Here is a 20,718-nt window from a genome sequence, read left to right as displayed (position 1 = left end):
AACGTATAGCCAGATGTTATTTTAAAGTCTATAGCAAATTGAGAATATTGAGAAATCCATATACACAGCAGTTTACTTTTTGGCATTTTTGCAGTTTGTGGCATTCGAAACTCAGCATACTCTGTGTATGGCATTTTTTCTCCATAGGCTTCTCTGTTGGTCTTGTACAAAATGTAACAGAATACAAAATGCCAACCCCGCCCCTTCCTTGAAATTCATGATTTTGTAAACCTGACTATTGTACTTTTAATGCTCTAATCATGTTAGTTATCTTCTCCTGGTCACTGTTTGAATGATATTTTTCCAGAATGCCATGTTAGAGGCTTTATTCTGGCATGATTTCTGTGATGATATTCATCTAACTTAATATTGTTTTCCTCATTTTTTCTTTTTCACTTTAGTGTATACGTCTCCTTATGACTGAAAGTATATGGGCACTTTATTGCTCCAATGTATCCCAAATCTATCTATCTATCTATCTATCTATCTATCTATATATATATATATATATATATATATATATATAGGCAAAAGCCCTTACTGACTGACTGACTGATTGATTGACTGACTCACTACTAATTCTCTAACTTCCCGATGTCATACAAATGTAAAATTTGGCACGACCATTCTTTGGGTCCTAAATAGGAAAAGTAAAGGGGTCACAACTTGATTATTCAATGATAACTGCAAAAGTAACTGCACCCCTATGTAAAGTACCTAATCTAATTCTCCCAATTCCCGTTGTTGTACAAGCATGAAATTTGGCATGACCATTCTTTAGGTCCTATATAAGAAAAGTAAAGGGGTCACACCTTGATTATTCAATGCTAATTGCAAAAGTAAGTGCATCCCTATGTAATGTACCTAATCTAATTCTCTAACTTCCCAGTGTTGTACAAACTTTAAATTTGGCATAACGATTCTATAGATCCTAAATAGGAAAAATAAATGGGTCACAACTCGATTATTCAATACTAAGTGCAAAAGTAAGTGCACCCCTATGTTATGTAACTTCCCGGTGTCATACAAACTTGAAATCTGCCATAACCACTCTTTACATCCTAATAGGAAAAGTAAGGGGGTTGTAACTTCAATCTTCAATTCTAAGAATGAAAAACTGTGAAAATCCGCGATACATGACATAGTTCTTTTCTCAGAAACCATAAAGCCGAGCGAACTGATTTGAATACTGAGGAGAAGCTACCTCACCTCTATGTGTATATACTATATTGAGGAGATTCTAATGCTCCTCTATGTGTATATACTGAGGAGAATCTACCTCACATCTATGTGTATATACTATACTGAGGAGATTCTAATGCTCCTCTATGTGTATATACTGAGGAGAATCTACCTCACCTCTATGTGTATATACTGAGGAGAAACTAATGCTCCTCTATGTGTATACCCTACGGATAATCTAACTGACCTCTGTGTGCATATAATGAGGAGAAGCTTCTTCACCTCTATGCGTATATACTGAGTAGAATCTACCTCACTTCTATGCGTATAAACTGAGAAGAATCTACCTCACCACTATGTGTATATACTGAGGAGAATATACTGAAGGGCTATAAAGTACATAAGGAAGCGGCCATTGACTGCAGGGCTAAGAAGGGGATGCACCATCCAGTCTGGAGTTAAATTTGAATAAAAAGGGCTGTTACCTTTAAAGGTAAAAAGTGAAGAGAATGGGTGGAGTGGCACATTCTACAGAGGGACATTGGTACATGTAGTCTGAGGAGAATCTAACTCTCCTCTATATGTATAATATTTTATTCCTTGGTTCCTCTGAAGTAAGCATGACTCCATAAAATCCATAAAGTAACTTTGCTAACAATCTAAAATAAATATAAATTTTATGCATATAGCCGCTATGCCAACTGTAGTTACAAATAAAGGAAATACAATAATAGAATTTACAAAGACTTACATAGTAACATAGTAACATAGTATGTAAGGCCGAATGAAGACATTGTCCATCTAGTCCAGCCTGTCTATCCTACTGTGTTGATCCAGAGGAAGGCAAAAAACCCCAAGGCCAGAAGTCAATTAGCCCTTTTGGAGAAAAAATTCCTTCCCGACTCCCTAATGGCAATCAGACTGTTCCCTGGATCAACCCCTAATAGTTCCTACCTGCCTATATACCAGGATTGACACTTAACCTAATATTTATATCCTGTAATATCCTTCTTCTCCAGAAAGACATCAAGTCCCCTTTTAAACTCCTCTATGGATTTTGCCATCACCACTTCCTCCGGTAGAGAGTTCCACAGTCTAACTGCTCTTACAGTAAAGAACCCCTTTCTGTGTTGGTGATGAAACCTACTTTCCTCTAATCGTAGCGGATGTCCTCTTGTTACCGTCGTGGTCCTGGGTGTAAACAGATCGCGGGAGAGATCCATGTGTTGTCCCCTCATGTACTTATACATGGTTATTTGGTCGCCTCTTAACCTTCTTTTTTCTAGAGTAAATAGTCCCAATTTTGATAGCCTCTCTGGGTATTCCAGTCCTGTCATTCCATGTATTAGTTTAGTCGCTCTTCTTTGAACCCCCTCAAGCACTGTGACATCTTTCCTGAGCACCGGTGTCCAGAATTGTACGCAGTATTCCATGTGAGGTCTGACAAGTGCCTTATATAGTGGGAGGATGATGTTCTCGTCCTTCGCCCCTATTCCTCTTTTGATGCACCCCAAGACTTTATTTGCCTTTGCAGCGGCTGACTGGCATTGGTTACTCCAGTTTAGTCTATTATCCACTAATACCCCCAGATCCTTTTCCATATCACTTTTCCCTAGTGGTACCCCATTAAGTGAATATTTGTGACATCCGTTCCTCTTGCCCATGTGCATAGTCTTACATTTTTCAACATTGAACTTCATTTGCCATTTTTCTGCCCAAGCCCCCAGCTTATCCAGGTCCGTTTGTAGCCGCACATTGTCCTCCGTTGCATTAATTACATTGTATAATTTTGTGTCATCTGCAAATATTGATATTTTGCTGTGCAGCCCCTCTATCAGGTCATTAATAAATATGTTGAACAGAGTGGGGCCTAATACTGAACCCTGTGGCACCCCGCTAGCGACTGTGGTCCAATCAGAGTACGAACCATTTATTACCACCCTCTGCTTTCTATCGTTGAGCCAATTTTTTACCCACTTACACACGTTTTCGCCCAGTCCGAGCTGCCTCATTTTGTATATTAGCCTATTATGTGGCACGGTGTCAAAGGCTTTAGAGAAGTCCAGATATACAAGATCAATAGATTCTCCCTGGTCCAGCTTAGAGCTTACTTCATCGTAGAAACTGATCAGATTTGTCTGACATGAGCGACCCTTCATGAATCCATGCTGGTGAGGAGTTATTCCCTTAATCTCCTTGAGGTACTCATCGATGGCGTCTCTCAGAATCCCCTCGAAAATTTTTCCCGTTACTGAAGTGAGTTAAATTTGAATAAAAAGGGCTGTTACCTTTAAAGGTAAAAAGTGAAGAGAATGGGTGGAGTGGCACATTCTACAGAGGGACATTGGTACATGTAGTCTGAGGAGAATCTAACTCTCCTCTATATGTATAATATTTTATTCCTTGGTTCCTCTGAAGTAAGCATGACTCCATAAAATCCATAAAGTAACTTTGCTAACAATCTAAAATAAATATAAATTTTATGCATATAGCCGCTATGCCAACTGTAGTTACAAATAAAGGAAATACAATAATAGAATTTACAAAGACTTTTCAGATTTATTTTGTTACTACAGATAATAAGAATAAGCTTAATTGTGTCCACTAGTTCACAGTTAATAGGGGGTTGTAGAGATACTCTTAAGTAAAGACAAACCTGCACATATACAGTACTTACTGTAGGAAACTTCTGTAGCATTCTTTTTCTACCTTGCTTCTATTTCTAGCAGAAGTTCAGGCACAGGCTAGACTTTTTGAGTACCCTCTCATTAGAAAACTTGTGTCACTTTGGTAGTTTCTATCTGTGCCTGTGCACATTGTTCTCCTAATTGGATACTTTCTTAGGGGCTGTGCAACATTGTGACCCATGAGCTTAAACTATATTTAGCCCATGTATTGTTATCTATTGTTATTCATTTCTATAGTCATCCTTTTTTATGGCTTTTACATTGTACAGGTAATTAAATACATACATTCATATATTAAAGAGGTCAAAGTAAAGAAAGACAGGTAGAAGCAGCATGAAATGGTTTCAGTAGCAGTAATTGCCATGCTTTATCTAGCATCAATTAGAAACCCTGGCAAATATAGATTTCAGTATAACTCATTCTCCCATGAAATTCACTAAATTTGTTTCCAACATCGACCTTGCTAAATTACAACAGCTAAACACAAAGTGAATCTAAAACCAAAGTGTTCATTCTTTTTCCTGCATATTTCCTTCATCTAACATAATGATTAAACATTTATTTTGACCAACAACTAAATGCACTTGTGCATAGTAATGAGCAATTAGTGGAATAATCAGTTCATAACGGGATCAAGCTGATTTCACCAAAAGCATTATGAATCAGGATGGCCGATTCCGACTACCATTAAAGTTGATGGGAGTAAAAATCAATTTCATTAAAGGGGTTGTCTCGCGGCAGCAAGTGGGGTTATACACTTCTGTATGGCCATATTAATGCACTTTGTAATGTACATCGTGCATTAAATATGAGCCATACAGAAGTTATTCACTTACCTGCTCCGTTGCTAGCGTCCCCGTCGCCATGGATCCGTCTAATTTTGCTTTCTTCTGGCGTTTTTAGACGTGCTTGCGCTGTGCGGTCTTCTTCCTGGTGAATGGGGCCGCTCGTGCCGGAGAGCTGGTCATCGTAGCTCCGCCCCGTCACGTGTGCCGATTCCAGCCAATCAGGAGGCTGGAATCGGCAATGGACCGCACAGAGCCCACGGTGCACCATGGGAAAGGACCCGCGGTGCATCGTGGGTGAAGATCCCGGCGGCCATCTTGGTGAAGGAAGAAGAAGGAAGAAGGAAGACGTCGCAGAGCGGGGATTCGGGTAAGTAATATGTTTTTTTTTTTTAACACATCCCTTGGAGTTGTCCTGCGCCGAATGGGGGGCCTATGGAAAAAAAAGCAAACCGGTTTTGGCGCGAGACAACCCCTTTAATTTGCCCTCCAGAATGTCCCAAATGCAGCCAAACCCCCCCCTCCCCCCATTGCATGGAAATACAGGCACACATCTGGGGAACCTCCCACAAATTGGTCAAAATAATGTAAAATGGTGTACGCATTGCTTCTAACACAGGGGTGTCACTGAAAATAAAATTAGACCCATGCAGGGTCTCCTAGATCAAAAATTGTGCCAAGAAAGACAGCAGATATACTGCTTGTTTTAAAAGCAATGTCATAAATTTTACTAGGATAAATTCTGCAAGATGAATACAACACTCAAGCATGGACCTGCTCCAAGGAACAGTTGTAAAGCTACCATAAATTTAGCTATGCAAGATAGCAGGTGTGCTGCTTGTTTTAAAAGCAATGTCATACAGTTTGCAAAGCACACATTCTACCAAGTGAACAGAACAGCCGAGCACGAACCTTCTCCAAGGAAAAGCTGGTAGAGATACAGCTATTTCTTGTACTTTAGAAAATATTTGTTTCAGGAGGAGGAGGAAACATGGTAAAAGCAGGAGAAGGAGAGCAGCTGCTGTTTCAGCAACATCATCTGATCTTATCACAATAGTGTTTGTCAATTTTCAAGTCCAAGTTCTATTGGGATGATATCACAATAAAATTTGACTTGAAGTCACAACAGTGGATGTGGATCTGATATGCTGACTTGAGGGCTGCACCTGAGGATCCCAGCTTTTCACCCTTTAATCCCACCAATCAGGATCTCTTCTTTACTGTGGGAAGCCGAGTCTGCTGTCCCAGAAATAGTCTCAGTTAGGAAGCAGCTGATGTGACTTGGTCAGGTATATTGTTATCTAGTAAGAGGTGCAACAATCATGTGTGCACACCGTGACAAAAGCTGCAGCATTTGCCACAGATCACATGGGGAGCATGGTGCTGGCATTGACTGATGGCAGGGGGAGATAAGGGATGCGATATCATCACAACAGAACATAGCCAAACAATAATGCTAAACAGTATTATGAAATTATTACAATAGAACACAGCCTATTAAGCTAAGAGTATATGTTACGTCTAAGCAGGACATAATTTCATGTCTGTAAAGGATGGATATACACACAAAGTAGAATTGTGGATAACACAAAGCAGTATAATGAAACAAAAAAATTGGGAATAGAGGAACTCACCCTTAACTGCTGATAAAACGGAACCCTACCTAAAAGCGGAGCACTCGACCTGATGAGGGCGACCCCATATCAAGAACCTGGGGGTGACCCGGACTCTTCCTAGGTATCAACAGGGATTGTGACAGAAGTTAGATTATGTAGTTATGCAAATATCAGAACCTCAACTATCCAGGGGAAGAGATACTGGACAACACTCCAGATAAAATGTATCATAGACAGGCTTATCTGAACTGAGACACTAGACTGGACTTGACAACCTTTGACTGGACCAGACATACCTTGAGACTAAGAGTATAACCGATGTACTCTATGAGAAGGAGTCTGAGAAAGGCATACATACTACCACTGTTTGGCTGATTGGCATACACACTTCCCAGCCAACCAATGTGAGAAGTGTCCCCCTTGGTGTGCAGCGTTGAAATGATAATGAGCATGCTCCAACATGTGGGCTAGGGCTGACACTGTGACATCACCCTGGTCCCATCTCTCTGACAAGGCCAGTGAGCCATGGTACTATTATGATATAATGGAACATACCGTAGAGTTAAAAAATATTAATGTGACATCACCATTCAACACAGTCAAGGAATAAATTACACGAGAATGGATTTAACCCCTTAGTGACGGCCCCATCGGGAAACTACGTCCTCAGTAAGTGGGCTTTAATCCTAGAGGACATAGTTTTATGCGTCCTCTTAGGATTAATGCCCACTTGCCTGAGAACGTGACAGCTCCATGCTGTCGGTGCCCGTAGGTAGCCGACAGCATGAAGCTGTCATCCCAGGATGCGGGCAGTCACCCACGGCATTGCGATCAGCGCTATCCAATGGATAGCGCCGATCACAATAGAGTACATAAAACAGTGTAAAAAGTTAGATATTCAGCTGCCCTGATGTATCGGATCCATCAGGGCAGCTGAAAATACTCACCCGGAGATCTGGTCCTCCAGGACCCGCCGCTGGCCTTCTGCGCATGAGCGCCAGACAATGACGTCACGCGCATGCGCAGAAGCCTGGGAGCCCCCGGCAAATTTAAAATCTCCTGGCTCCCGGCTCCTGAAGGTAGCCGGGAACCAGGAGGTGTTAACGGGGACGGCTGTGAGCGAAAAAGTTTAAAAAAAAGTAAAGTTTCACCTCCCCTCATGGATCAGATCCATGAGGGGAGGTGAAAATACTCACCTCGGTCCTCCCCGATGTCCCGAGACCCGAAATCCCCGTCTGCGCATGCGCGCCCGATGTCAATCATCGGGCGCATGCACAGAGGGGCTCGAGCCCCGGGAAATTTAAAATCCCTCTGCTCCTGGCTTACATGTGTAGCCAGGAGCAGAGAGATTTCACCGGAGACATGATCACTGTTATCCAATGAATAACAGTGATCATGTAGAGTAAAAAAAAGTGTAAAAAGTAAAACCCCAAAAAAAAGGGGGTAAAAAGTAAAAAAAAAAAGTTAAAAAAGCTTGCGTTTCATCTCCCCCCACGGATCATATCCATGAAGGAGGATGAAATGACGTACCTAAGGCCCACGGATTTATTCGCAGACCTTACCCCAGCTTCTGCGCACGCGCCCGTCGCCAAAATGGCAGGCGCATGCGCAAAAGTTGTGATAATTTAAAATCTCCCTGCTCCTGGCTACAAAACTTAGCCGGGAGCCTGGAGATTTCACGGAGAGCCGCGGTGAGCGGTTCCTGATCACGTGTTCGCCGTTATCCAATGGATAATGGCGATCACGTAAAAGTAAAAAAAAGGTGAAGGTTCATCTCCCCTCAATGATGCGATCAGTGAGATGAGATGAAACTTTTTACCGGAGGCCTCCGTATTTGCACCCCAACGCGATCTTCCTCCATGAACTTTCCCGGATTCTGCGCATGCAACCGCCGGCAAAATACCGGACACACGCGCAGGAGTCAGGGAGCCCAGGAAACTTAAAATCTCCTTACTCCCAGCGACCAATGGTCGCCGAGAGCCTGGAGCAGTGACCTTGTTGAGGGGTCGCCGGTCACGTGATAAAAAGGTAGCGATCTACCTTTGGCCGGTCTAGACCGGATAGAAATGACGAATTCCGCATGCGTCTGATCCGCAGTAATATGCAGATCAATCGCATTGGATTACACAATTCCGCTCACATTAGCGGGTCGGAATTGCGTAATCCACTCGCAGAAAAGAGAACGCAGCAGGTTCTATTTTACCGCGGATATCCGCAACATAGAGACCATTGTGCTCCATGGTCGTGGATATACCCGCAGCCCATATGCAACTACCTTGTATATGGGCTGCGGGTACCCGTGTCATCGCTAAGCGACAGTACAAACAATGACTAAAAATATACTGCTCATGACTGCCTGTGTGAGTAGGCAGTTATGTGCAGTACATTACACGGCTGTACGCAGGGTCACAGCTGGGATCCGCTGCGGGCCTCCGCAAGCACATTCCACATACGGCCGAGTGAGCCCGACGTTATTCAGACCGCTACCTGTAATACGCAATTTACAAGAAGCCCCGGGAGCGTTCGCCTTCCTGCAGTTCCAGGATCAGCTTGTTAAATGTCTTCTGTGTGAGACCGCCGCACCTCTGCAAGCTTACGGAGACTCACAGAGCGCCACTTTTTACACCCCATACCCGCTACTGAGGTCACAAAATACCCCCAAAAAGCATGAGAGGAGGGGGGTTTTATTGCCCCATGTACCCATCCCAACCAGCCTCCGTAATTACCACTGTCTTTGGAAATACTACTCAGTTCACATTATTACTTTTATCTAAGATTTGGGAAACACCGAAAAGGGCGCAGAGGTGGGGGTGGGGGGAATTTTTTTAAGGTGTCAATTTTTATTCCGTTCAAGTGGGCAATGGGGACTGGGATTTATTCAGTTGTGCCCTGCAATCCAATAGGTGTTCCCTCCATTATAGGCCTTGCCATGGGCCCTGTAAGTAGATTAGAGCCACAATGGGTATGTTTTTGAACACGGGACAAATGGGGGTATCCATTTTGGTGTGAACGTCTTCATTCCTATGTACACTGTACAAGAAAAACAGTTTTTAAATTGACAAAATTGCCAAAAAAAGGAAAATCGTAATTTTTTCCTTCTGCTTTGCTTAGATTTATTCAAATACTGTGGGGTCAAACTATGCAATACACCCCTAGATGAATTCATTAAGGGGTCTAGTTTTTAAAATGGGGTCATTTGGGCAATGGGGCCTGGAATTCATTCCGTTGTACCCTGAAATCCAACGGGTGCTCCTTCCATTATAGGCCTAGCCATGTGTCCTTTAAGTAGATTAGGGCCACAAGGGGTATGGTTTTGAACACGGGACAAACAGGGGTATCCATTTTGGGGTGAAAGTCTTTATTCCTATGTGTGCTGTACAAAAAAACCTGTTTTTAAAGTGATACAAATGCCAAAAAAATGAAAATTGTAAGTTTTTTTCTACTGCTTTGCTTAGATTTATTCAAAAATTGTAGTGTAAAAATACACAGTACACCCCTAGATAAATTCGTTAGGGAGTCTAGTTTTTAAAATGAGATCATTTGTGGGGGTTCTCTGTCGTTTTGGGCGCTCAAGAACTCTACAATTGGGCAATGGGGCCTAAATCACCTTTATGCTAAATTTCTGTTCTGAAAGCCACCGACTACTCCTTTCATTTTGGGCCCCATTGTACATCCAGACAAAAGACCAGGGCCACAATGGGTATGTTTCTGAACACGGGACAAACAGGGGTATCTATTTTGGGGTGCAAATCTTTATTCATGTGTGTGCTGTACAAAAAAAGCAGTTTTTAAAATGACAGAATTGCCAAAAAGGAAAATCACATTTTTTCCCTTTTGCTTGGCTTGAATTCATTAAAAAACTGTGGTGTCAAAATGGGCAGAACACCCCTAGAAAAATTCGTTAAGGGGTCTAGTTTTCAAAATGGGGTCACTTGTGGGGATTTTCTATGGTTTTGGCTGCTCAAAAGCTCTACAAATGTGCTATGGGGCCTAAAACGCCTTCAAGGAAAATTTATGTTCTTAAAACCACCAACTACTCCTTTCGTTTTGGGCACCGTTGTGCATCCAGACATAAGATTAGGGCCACAATGGGTATGTCTCTGAAAATGGGAGAAACAGGGGTATTCATTTTGGGGTGCAAGGCTTCATTCATGTGTGTGCTGTCCAAAAAAAGCTGTTTTTAAAATGACAGAATTGACAAAAAACACATTTTTTCCTTTTGCTTTGCTTGAATTCATTCAAAAACGGTGGGGTCAAAATGGGCAGTACACCCCTAGATAAATTCGTTAGGGGGTCTAGTTTTCAAAATGGGGTCATTTTTGGGGGTTCTCTTTGGTTTTGGCCGCTCAAGAGCTCTACAATAATGCTATGGGGCCTAAAACGCCTTCAAGCAAAATTTATGTTCTGAAGGACACCGACTGCTTCTTTCATTTTGGGTCCCGTTGTGCATCCAGACATAAGATTAGGGCCACAACGGGTATGTTTACATTAAGGGGTGTAGTTTTTAAAATGGGGTCATTTGTGGGGGTATCTATTATTCTGACACTCATGAGCCTTTGCAAACTTGGCTTGGTGCAGGAAAACAAAGTGTTCCTCAAAATGCTGAAAAGTAATGTTAAATTTGTACGTCCTCTAAATGGTTAAAAAAAACACAAAAGTTTTTCAAGTGTGCATTCAGAATAAAGTAGACAGATGAAATATATATCTTATCAAAAATTTGTTCAGTATGTTTGGACATATTTGAGATATTACGGTTGAAAATGTGAAAAAATGACAATTTTTTCAAAATTTTTCCAATATTGGTACTTTTAATAAATATACACAAATTCTATCTGTCTATTTTTTTTACCACCTAAATGAAGTACAACATGTGGCGAAAAAACACTGTCAAAATCACTTGGATATGTAAAGCCTTTACGGAGTTATGCTACATTGAACGACGCATGTCAGATTTCCAAAATTTGGCTCCGTCACTAAGACACAAACAGGCTTTGTCACTAAGGGGTTAAGGGACTTTGGCCACATTAGGGCTCCTTCACATGAGCAAATGCGCAATTGCATGCAGCTCAACGCAATGTATTTGAACCATAAATGTAGTATTTAACTCAGGCAGGGCATGTTCACTTGCGCACAGCAGACACACTCCAATTTAAATGGCTATTCAGCCTAATGAGTTCCAGATGTGCTTTCTGGTGGAATTGTGCACTGTTTCACGCATGCTCTTGCGTATTGCATATGGAATTGTGCACCCTTCATAGGCTTGTATGGGGACCACAAAAAGTAGAGTGTGCTATTGGGGTTTTTTAGCACATGCTAAATGCAAGCGTGTCCTTTGAACATATTTAGTTTAATAGATGAATATATTTCTGGCATGGTTGCTTAGATATTAGGACATTGGTTATATAGTATATGTATGGGAAGGTAAAGTTTTCATCCTAGGACTTTAGCAAAAGCATTACATATTTCCAAATTCATATTTACTGTGTAGAAATTAATTATACTGTGGTTCAAGCACTGTGACATCACACATCGCCTTCCTCTGCAATCAGCCAGCAAGGAGAATTTTACCTAGCTCAGTGAATTCTGCAATGCATGTAATTATGCATCTCTCTGACAAGCGGAGCTAAGTGAGTGGTCAGCCAGAAAAACTGACCATAATTATTACAAAGTTATTACAAAGCTGACTTTTGAAATGAGAAATTCATAATGCTAGCAGCTGAAAGAAAGGCACATGCATATAATTAACATTTTATGGGATATTTAACATCAAAATGAGAATCAAAGTCTGTGTCTGTGGTTCAAGTATATTCCTCATTCAGGCTGCACAGTGTTTAACTGCAAATACTAGTAATTTAAACAGATACATGTAGTATCCATTCAGCCGTGATGAATGAAAGGCACGTATGAATACAAGCGCTAGATTACAAAAATGCCCTGTTTCTCTCCTATAGATTTCTTCGATTTTGTCTGATATTATATACAGAACATATGACAAAAGCAAAAACATTCTAACACTTTCCCTGAATACATGCTATAGAGATTTTAATTTTATGTTTATTTTTTTTAATATTGTAGCAATTTAAATAGGCATGTAATTTTCAAATAACTTGTACTTATATGATAATCAGTGTAATAACTAGCAAAAATGCTATTTGCTTTACATAAAATGACATTTTCATGCTAAAAAATCCTTGTACACTGCTGTCATCTAGAGGTCTCCCTTCCTCCTTACTTGCTATTCAGTGCCCACTGGGAAGTTATATCTGTTCCTTCAGTCAACAGCACAGAGAACTGGAAGTATTGGAAGGGGAGGTGGAGGAGAGAAGCAAAAACTAACACAGACATGCTGTTAGAGCTAGTGATAAATACTATTTATTCACATCTACACTGTTCAGTAATGCTGCACACTGTCCAGCATGATAATGTTGTGTCTCTGTGTGTGTTACAGACAATTAGAAAGCTGAATCTGCAGTTCTCTGTGCACAATGTATAGGAGACATTATAACAGCTAAGACTTCTCACACTAGTTCTGAAAGAATTTAGAATCAGATACAAAGCCTGTAAAATGGGGAAAATGCAGGATACAAGTCATACAATGGCCAGAAATAATGTTATTCCTTATGTGCATGCATGGCAGCTTATTTTGAAAGTCATCTGAAAAGTTACACTAGGTAAGCGTTAACAAATATCTCTATTACATTAGAAAAACTGAAGAATACTGTAATAACATGGTTTTATTGTGGATTTACTGCTTTTCTGTCTTAAGAAAATAGCTCCATGGAATTTTTCGGTATTTAGTGTTAATTCTAGCTGAGCTTTACAAAATGTGTATTTTACTGTTCACATCCATTTATTGTAAGGCTTTAGTGGTTATCCATTAAATGGACACTGCCATCAGAAAGGAGTAATTTCCTTTAACTCAATATTCACGGAAAACAAATTTATTTTGAATTTTTGGCTTTTTTATGTTGTAATTACAATGTAAATAATACATTAGTACAATATTGTGCAATAAGTACAGCATTGCTATTTAGATAGATAGACAGCATCTTGTATGGTTAAATGTCTACTGCTCTGCAGTCTTTACAGGAGGGGAATAGGCATGCGCTAACTGCTAGAGCCTATGAGTGGAGATAGAGCAGAAGCTGCATGACTGCATAGCTTAGAGGGAATAAATGGCCATGATATGGTTAATGAGATGGCTGTAGACTGCATGGAAATCAGATGGAATGATCTAGAAAGAACTGCAGCATTCTGATCGGGTCAGGAAGGAGGGGAGAAGAAGTGGAGTTAAATAATTTAAAAGCAAGGGACAGAAGGGGTGAGAGAGGTTACCTTCTACCACTTGTTAGTAAGAGGATCATCCACCCACCCTTCCCTTTCAAACTACTAAGGCCTCATGTCCATGGGGAAAATCAGGCCCGCTCCGGATTCTCCATGGAGAATCCGTAGCGGGTCCCTCCTGCCCTGTGGACATGAGGCATAAAAATAAGAATTAACTCACCTCTCGCCCGCTCCGGATCTTCCCTTCGCCGCGGCTTCATCTTCTCTCCGTCGCGGCCGGATCTTCTTTCTTCGGCCCGGCGGATGCGCAGGGCATGTCGGTTGCGTGCCCCGCGCATGCGCCGGCCCGAAGAAAAAAGATCCGGCCGCGACGGAGAGAAGATGAAGCCGCGGCGAAGGGAAGATCCGGAGCGGGAGAGTAAATTCCGATTTTTGTCTCCCGAGGATCCGGACGGCTTCCATAGGCTTCAATAGAAGCCCGCGGGAGCTGACCCCGTGGGAGACCCGCACGAAAATGGAGCATGGTCCAGATTTTTTCATGCTCAATTTTAAAAAAAATCACTTTTATTGACCATCCGCGGGTATTTATCTACCCGCGGGTGGTCAATGCATCCCTATGGGATGCGGATCCACGTGCAGGAGAAGAGTTAAAATCTGCTGCGGATTTTAATTCTTCTTTTGCCCGTTGACATGAGGCCTAACAACCACTTGTCTGGGTATGAAAAATATATTTGGTGGGCAAATATATTCTGGGAGCAGTACTGGTTAAAGACAGATGTAATCCATGCAGTCCTCTAGTTGGGATAGAGGCATAAAGTCTAATACTGTTCCACTTATATGCTGTCAATGTGCTTTTTAGCACATAGTACATGCACTACTGTAAAGTAATACTTCAACCCCTTTGCAGCGATTGTTCTGCTAGTAGTTTTCTTTCTCCCCCCAAAAAAATTATATATATATATATATATATATATATATATATACATACACACACACAGACACACACACATATATATATATATACACTCATAACTACAGATATACCCATGTTAGTTTGTTTAAACCTCTACTTCATTAAAGATCCAGCTCCAAAGCAGCAAGCTGTAGTAAATGACCCTGCTAACGCCTTGATCAAACAAGCGCTTTTTTTGTGCACCTATTGGCGCACAAAAAATGTGCTTCTGAAAACGCGTGAACAGGCAAAGTTTCATATATATGCAGCGCCTTTTAAATGTCCTGTTGTAAAATCCTGTTAGTTCCAGCAGGGCTTAATGGAACCCTTGGAGAGTCCCCTCATCCCCGCGGGGGACTAACAGGACATTTAAAACAGCAGGACATTTAAAAGGTGCTTCTGGCCAGAAGTGCCTTTTAAATACCCCAATGTAAGCAGCGGGTATCTATTGCCAGCGCAGGAGTTTCCATTAACTCTTCATACAGTGCAGGCGTCAGCGGCCGATCGCAGCTATTAACCATTTAAATGCTATAGCATTACGTCATACTGCAGGAGCGATCAAAGCATCGCATCTTAAAGTCCCCCAGGGGGACTTCAAAGTAATATAAAATAAAAGATCAATAAAGTTTTTTTTAATTGAAAACAAAAAAAAAAGTTGTAAAAGTTTAAATCACCCCCCTTTTGCCATAACTATTATTAAAAAATCTAAATAATAAATTAAAAATATGTATTTGGTATTGCCGCATCCATAAAAGTCCGAGCTATCAAAGTAGCGCATTATTTTTCCCGCACGGTGAACGTCGTCCGAAAAAAAATAAACAACACCAGAAATGCACTTTTTTAGTTACCCTGTCTCCCTGAAAAAACGCAATAAAAAGCGATCAAAAAGTCGTATGTATTCCAAAATGGTACTATCAGAAACTACAGGACATCCCGCAAAAAAAGAGACCTTGCTCAACTACATCGACGGAAAAATAAAAAAGTTATCGCGCGCACAAAAGGACGGCAGAAAATAATTGAAAAAAAATGTAATGTCTTTGAAAAAGAAAAGAGGAGTATAGTGAAAAAAAAACTATACAAGTTTGGTATCGTAGTAATCGTACCGACCCATAGAATAAAGTTATCTTGTCGTTTTTGTTGCCGTTTGTGCACTGTAGAAGCAAGACGCACTAAAATATGGCGAAATGTCATTTTTTTTTCCTTTTACTCCACTTAGAATTTTTTTAAAGTTTTTCAGTACATTATATGGTACATTAAATAGCACCATTGAAAAATACAACTCGTCCCACAAAAACAAGCCCTCATACAGCGACGTCAATGGATAAATAAAGGAGTTACGATTTTTTTAAAGGGGTGAGGAAAAAACGAAAATGGAAAAAGAAAAATGGCCGCGTCATTAAGGGGTTAACAAGAGCTGCGCTGTACTCTTTTTTTCATCAAAAAAGTTGCACATTTTTGTGCAAGTGCAGTTTTGCTCAAAATTTGTGACATTTGGCTGTCATATGCTTCTTATTCCACTTCTTCAGGCCTTAGTCAGACGGGCGTTTTTCCGCACGATTCGCGGATCGCATGACGGATGCGCATGTGCAAATCGCGTGACCGGGGGCAAAAAATCGCGGGAAAAATCTGCACCTAGCCACGCAGCAAAACGCCCATCTGACCGGAGTAAAATTGCCGTGCGCATCAAAATGCCGGAACTTAGTTTTGCGGGACTTTTTGCACCATTTTCGCCGTGCATGGATAAGATGTTGCCTCCATATTACGAGCACCTTGTCAGCCTTTGCCATTTCATTCAAGTTCTCACATCCTAGAAGACTATGCACTCGCCAGATGACGGTAGTACAGTGCGGCGTGCTTGCCAGTGAAAAAACGCAGCTAGCTGCAGTAAATGGTTTTGGTGCGCACATTAAATGCTGAATGCAGATAGGCGCGATCTGCGATTCGTTGTGTCCTATGATTTATTGCATATCCGCATAAAAAGCGGACATGTGACCGATACCATAGCGAACCATTGGTTCTATATATGCGCGAATCGCATGCGCAAATCGCGCGAAAAAACGCCCGTCTGACTAAGGCCTCAAAGTGGACAGAAAAGGGGGTATAGTTTGTGAGATTTTTAGACAGATGTTTGAATTGCAACTTTTCAAAAAGTTGCAATATTTGTCACAATCTCACTCTACTAGATAGATGGTGTAAAGCAGGCTCCACATCTCTAGATATATTTAAATATGTACTGTATTTTTTGTTTTATAAGACGTCGTTTTTTGCTTCACAGTGGTGGAAAAAGTCAGTGTGTCCTTTAAAGCGAACATGCCGAAATTTAAGATGGCTGGCGTGGTCGTCTGACTGCGGGTTTACACGGCCACATGTCCGTCCGAGTCTGCTCTATAGCAGGGGAGGGGAACAGTTCTCTTTTCTCCTCTTTCCTCCTGCTGGCCCTCACCACCATCATTGATTGGTACTGCTACTGGCCTGCCTCCACCAATCAGCTTTCTCCCTTCTTCCCACCACACACAAGCAGCACCATTACAGAACTCTGCTGTGGAAGTGAAGGAAAAAGTGTAAAAGTGGTCCTCCGTCACCCTGTACTATCCCCTGCATTGTCACCTTAAGTTCCTGGGTGAGTTCTAAATATTTTTTTTCCTATTTTCCTCCTCTAAAACATAGATGCGTCTTATCAGGTGTGTCTTATAAAGCAAAAAATACGGTAACTAATTTATCATCAAATGTCTTTTTGAAAAAATTGATAGAGGAGTTTAAGAGGGGGGTAGATGCCTTTCTAGAGCACCATGATGTTACAGAATATAGACATAAAATAGCCAGTGGGGTTGTTAATCCGGGTCTTGGAGTCAGGTAGGAACTTTCAAAATGCTGATCCAGGGATTATTCTGACTGCTATTATGGAGTTGGGAAGGAATTTTTCTCCCAATGGGCTAAATTGGCTTCTGCCTCATTGTTTTTTTTTTTTGCCTTCCTCTGGATCAACAAGGGAGGGTGGTGTGTGTGTGTGTGGGGGGGGGGGGGGGGGGGGGAGGGGGAGGGGGAGGGGGGGGGGACAGGCTGAACTAGATGCACATTGTCTCCCTTCAGCCTAACTTACTATGTTTTGCTGAGCTCCCTGGTTGACTGCATGTCTCCTTGTTTAAACAGGAAGATGTACAACCAATCAGATAATCTGTCCATGTATACTTAGCAAGCAAGTACTAATTGACATGCCAGGTAAAAATATACAGCTTATTAATACATTTGAGACCCTTGCTATTAGAAGTGGTAAGAGAGAACAAAGACAAAAATTCAGAAGGAAAGTAGAGGAGCAAGAGACACCGATCACAATCTAAAATATTTCTACACAAATGCACAGAGCATGGGAAACAAACAAGGAGAATTGGAACTCCAAACACAGGAAGAGAAATATGATGTCATAGCCATCATGGAAACTTGGTGGAATGATACACATAATTGGAATACAAGGTGTGACAGTGCAGTAGCAAGAGTGGCCTGTAGAGGGCCTCTGAGCACATTCATTGTGTTTGATTTAGTTAACCTGCAAGGGTGCGGCTACACAGTTTAAATTTCCCGTCCCTCACAAACTCAGGGTCCTTGAAGCCTGTTGAGCTTAGGTCCATTGAGGCTTGTGGGCAGGGGCGTACCTAAAGGCTCAGGGGCCGGGTGCAAAGGTTAAGCTCGGGCCCCCTGGGCCCTTTTCCCCCCTTGTCCCATACCTATGCCTGAGGGCCAATGTCCATGTGCGGATTTTATTTATAAAATCAGCGTGTGGCCCCCGCACGAGAGATCCGTGCGTCTTGCTGCCCATAGGGATTAGCATCGGTAGGGCAGCTAAAAGCATGCAGATGGGATTCCTTTCTGGTGCTGGTCTGTGAGGGACCTGGACGCACAGAACGGACACGGGGTAATCGGCCCCTCGCTCATCGCCTGTCGGGGCGAAGTCACCTTCCTGGAAGGTCCGCTGGAAGACGCGGTATGCATTGCTGTGAGCACTATGGTGGACAACAGTGTGTAGTTGCATGTTGCATATGATATGCTGGACTGTTTGTAAACTGAATACCTACGCTGAAATAAACGCTGGAGGAACCAGCATTTGGACTTTACCCTGTTTTTGGACATCATTGTGGTGCTGCCACCCCTGGGCAGGGGAAAATAAGCAGGAGCTCCCGGGCAAGTAACCCCAACTTGCCACATACGGTGTTTGGATGCGGGCAGTGAGTTTTTACACCGGTGATGTCTATTTGAAAGTAAAGTCCTGTGTGTGAAGCTAAAGAACCAGCAGGCTGAAGTTTAACCCCTTAGGGACATTGCATATTTTGGGCTTAAGGACGCAACGATTTTTGGCGGATTTTCATTTCCATTTTTCAAAAGCCATAACTTTTTTACTTTTGTGTTGACGCGGCCGTATAAGGGCTTGTTTTTAACGTGGCGAACTGTAGTTATTGATGGTACCATTTTTGGGTACATAGACTATATTGTAAAACTTTTATAATTCTGCCATAGATATTTTTTTTTACAGCGTTAATCATGCAGCATAAGGCCTTAGTCAGACGGGCGTTTTTAGCCGCGATTTGCGCATGCGCATGCGTCCGGCGATTTTATAAAACCATTGCTTTGCAATGGTATCGGACACATGAGCGCTTTTTATGCGCTCGTCCGATAAATTATAGAACAAAAAATCGCAGATCGCACCTATCTGCGATCTGCGATTCCTGTTCTCTTCTGTATAAGCGCTCAATGGGGCCGGCGGCAGCAGCGCCGACCCCATTGAGAACATATAGAAGACAAATCATTCTTCTCTGCCACAGCTGTAACAGCTGTGGCAGAGAAGAACGATGTTTGCCCATTGAATTCAATGGAGCGGCAATATAGCCGCTCCATTGAAAGCAATGGGCTGCCGGCGTGCGCGGGGTGAATTGTCAGGAAGGGCTTAAATATATAAGCCCTTCCCTGCAATTCATCCTAAAATGTGTTAAAATAAAAAAAATTGTATACTCACCTTTCCGCTGCAGCCGGAGTCCAGCCGCGGCCGCTGTCAGTTCTCCTGAACTGCTTCTCGGCACTATTCAGCCGGCGGGGCTTTAAAATCCCCGCCTGCTGAATGATCTGCCTCTGATTGGTCACAGCCCTGACCAATCAGAGGCCGGTTTCACTCACACACCCATTCATGAATTCATGAATGGGTGAGTGACTGCTGCCTCTCAGCGCTGAGCCAATCAGGGGCAGGTCTGACTCACATCCATTCATGAATTCATGAATGGGTGTGAGTGAGGCATGCCTCTGATTGGCTCAGCGCTGAGCCAATCAGGGGGCAGGTCTGACTCACACCCCCTTCACACCCACTGCAGGACGGCCGCACGGAGCTCCGGCTACCGGGAGAAGGTGAGTTTACAATTTTTTTTATTTCAACACATTTTAGGATGAATTGCAGGGAAGGGCTTATATATTTAAGCCCTTACCGACAATTCATCCCGGGCTCGCCCGCAGCGCATTGCTTTAAATGGAGGCGGCTCTATTGCCGTCTCCATTGAATGCAATGCGCTGGACAGCTCCGGCCCGTTTCTAATGAAACGCGGCTAGGAGCAGATTTTCGGGCGATTTGCGGGCGACTTGCGCGCATCCGTCATGCGATCCGCAAATCGCGCGAAAAAACGCCCGTCTGACTAAGGCCTAAATGACACAATACATTTTTTCTGTGGGTCGGTATGGTTACAACGATACCAAAATTCTTATATATTTTTTTAGGTTTTTCCACTTTTCTGCAATAAAAACCCTTTTTTGGAAATCTTTTTTTTTTCTAAATCGCTGCATTCAAAGTCCTGTAACATTTTTATTTTTCTATGCATGGAGCTCTGTGAGGGCTTATTTTTTGCGAGATGAGCTGTAGTTTTTATTGGTGCCATTTTGGGGACAATACGGCTTTTTATCACTTTTATTGCATTTTTTGGGAGGCAAAATGCTAAAAATTAGCATTTTGCCTCTGTTTTTTTGCGTTTTTTTTAACGCTTTTTGCCGCGCAGAATAAAAGGCATGTTCAACTTATTGTACACGTTGTTATGAACGCGTCAATACCAAATATGTGGCATTTTAATTTTTTTTAACCTTTTTTTAATGCTAATATGAGAAAAAGCATAAAAAAGGTTTTTTTTTAACTTTTTAAAAAAATATTTATTTTTTTACATTTTTATTATTTTTTTTTACACCAT

The sequence above is a fragment of the Eleutherodactylus coqui genome, chromosome 1 (assembly GCF_035609145.1).
Source record: "Eleutherodactylus coqui strain aEleCoq1 chromosome 1, aEleCoq1.hap1, whole genome shotgun sequence".
Classification (NCBI taxonomy): domain Eukaryota; kingdom Metazoa; phylum Chordata; class Amphibia; order Anura; family Eleutherodactylidae; genus Eleutherodactylus; species Eleutherodactylus coqui.
Note: the sequence above shows the minus strand (reverse complement) of the source record.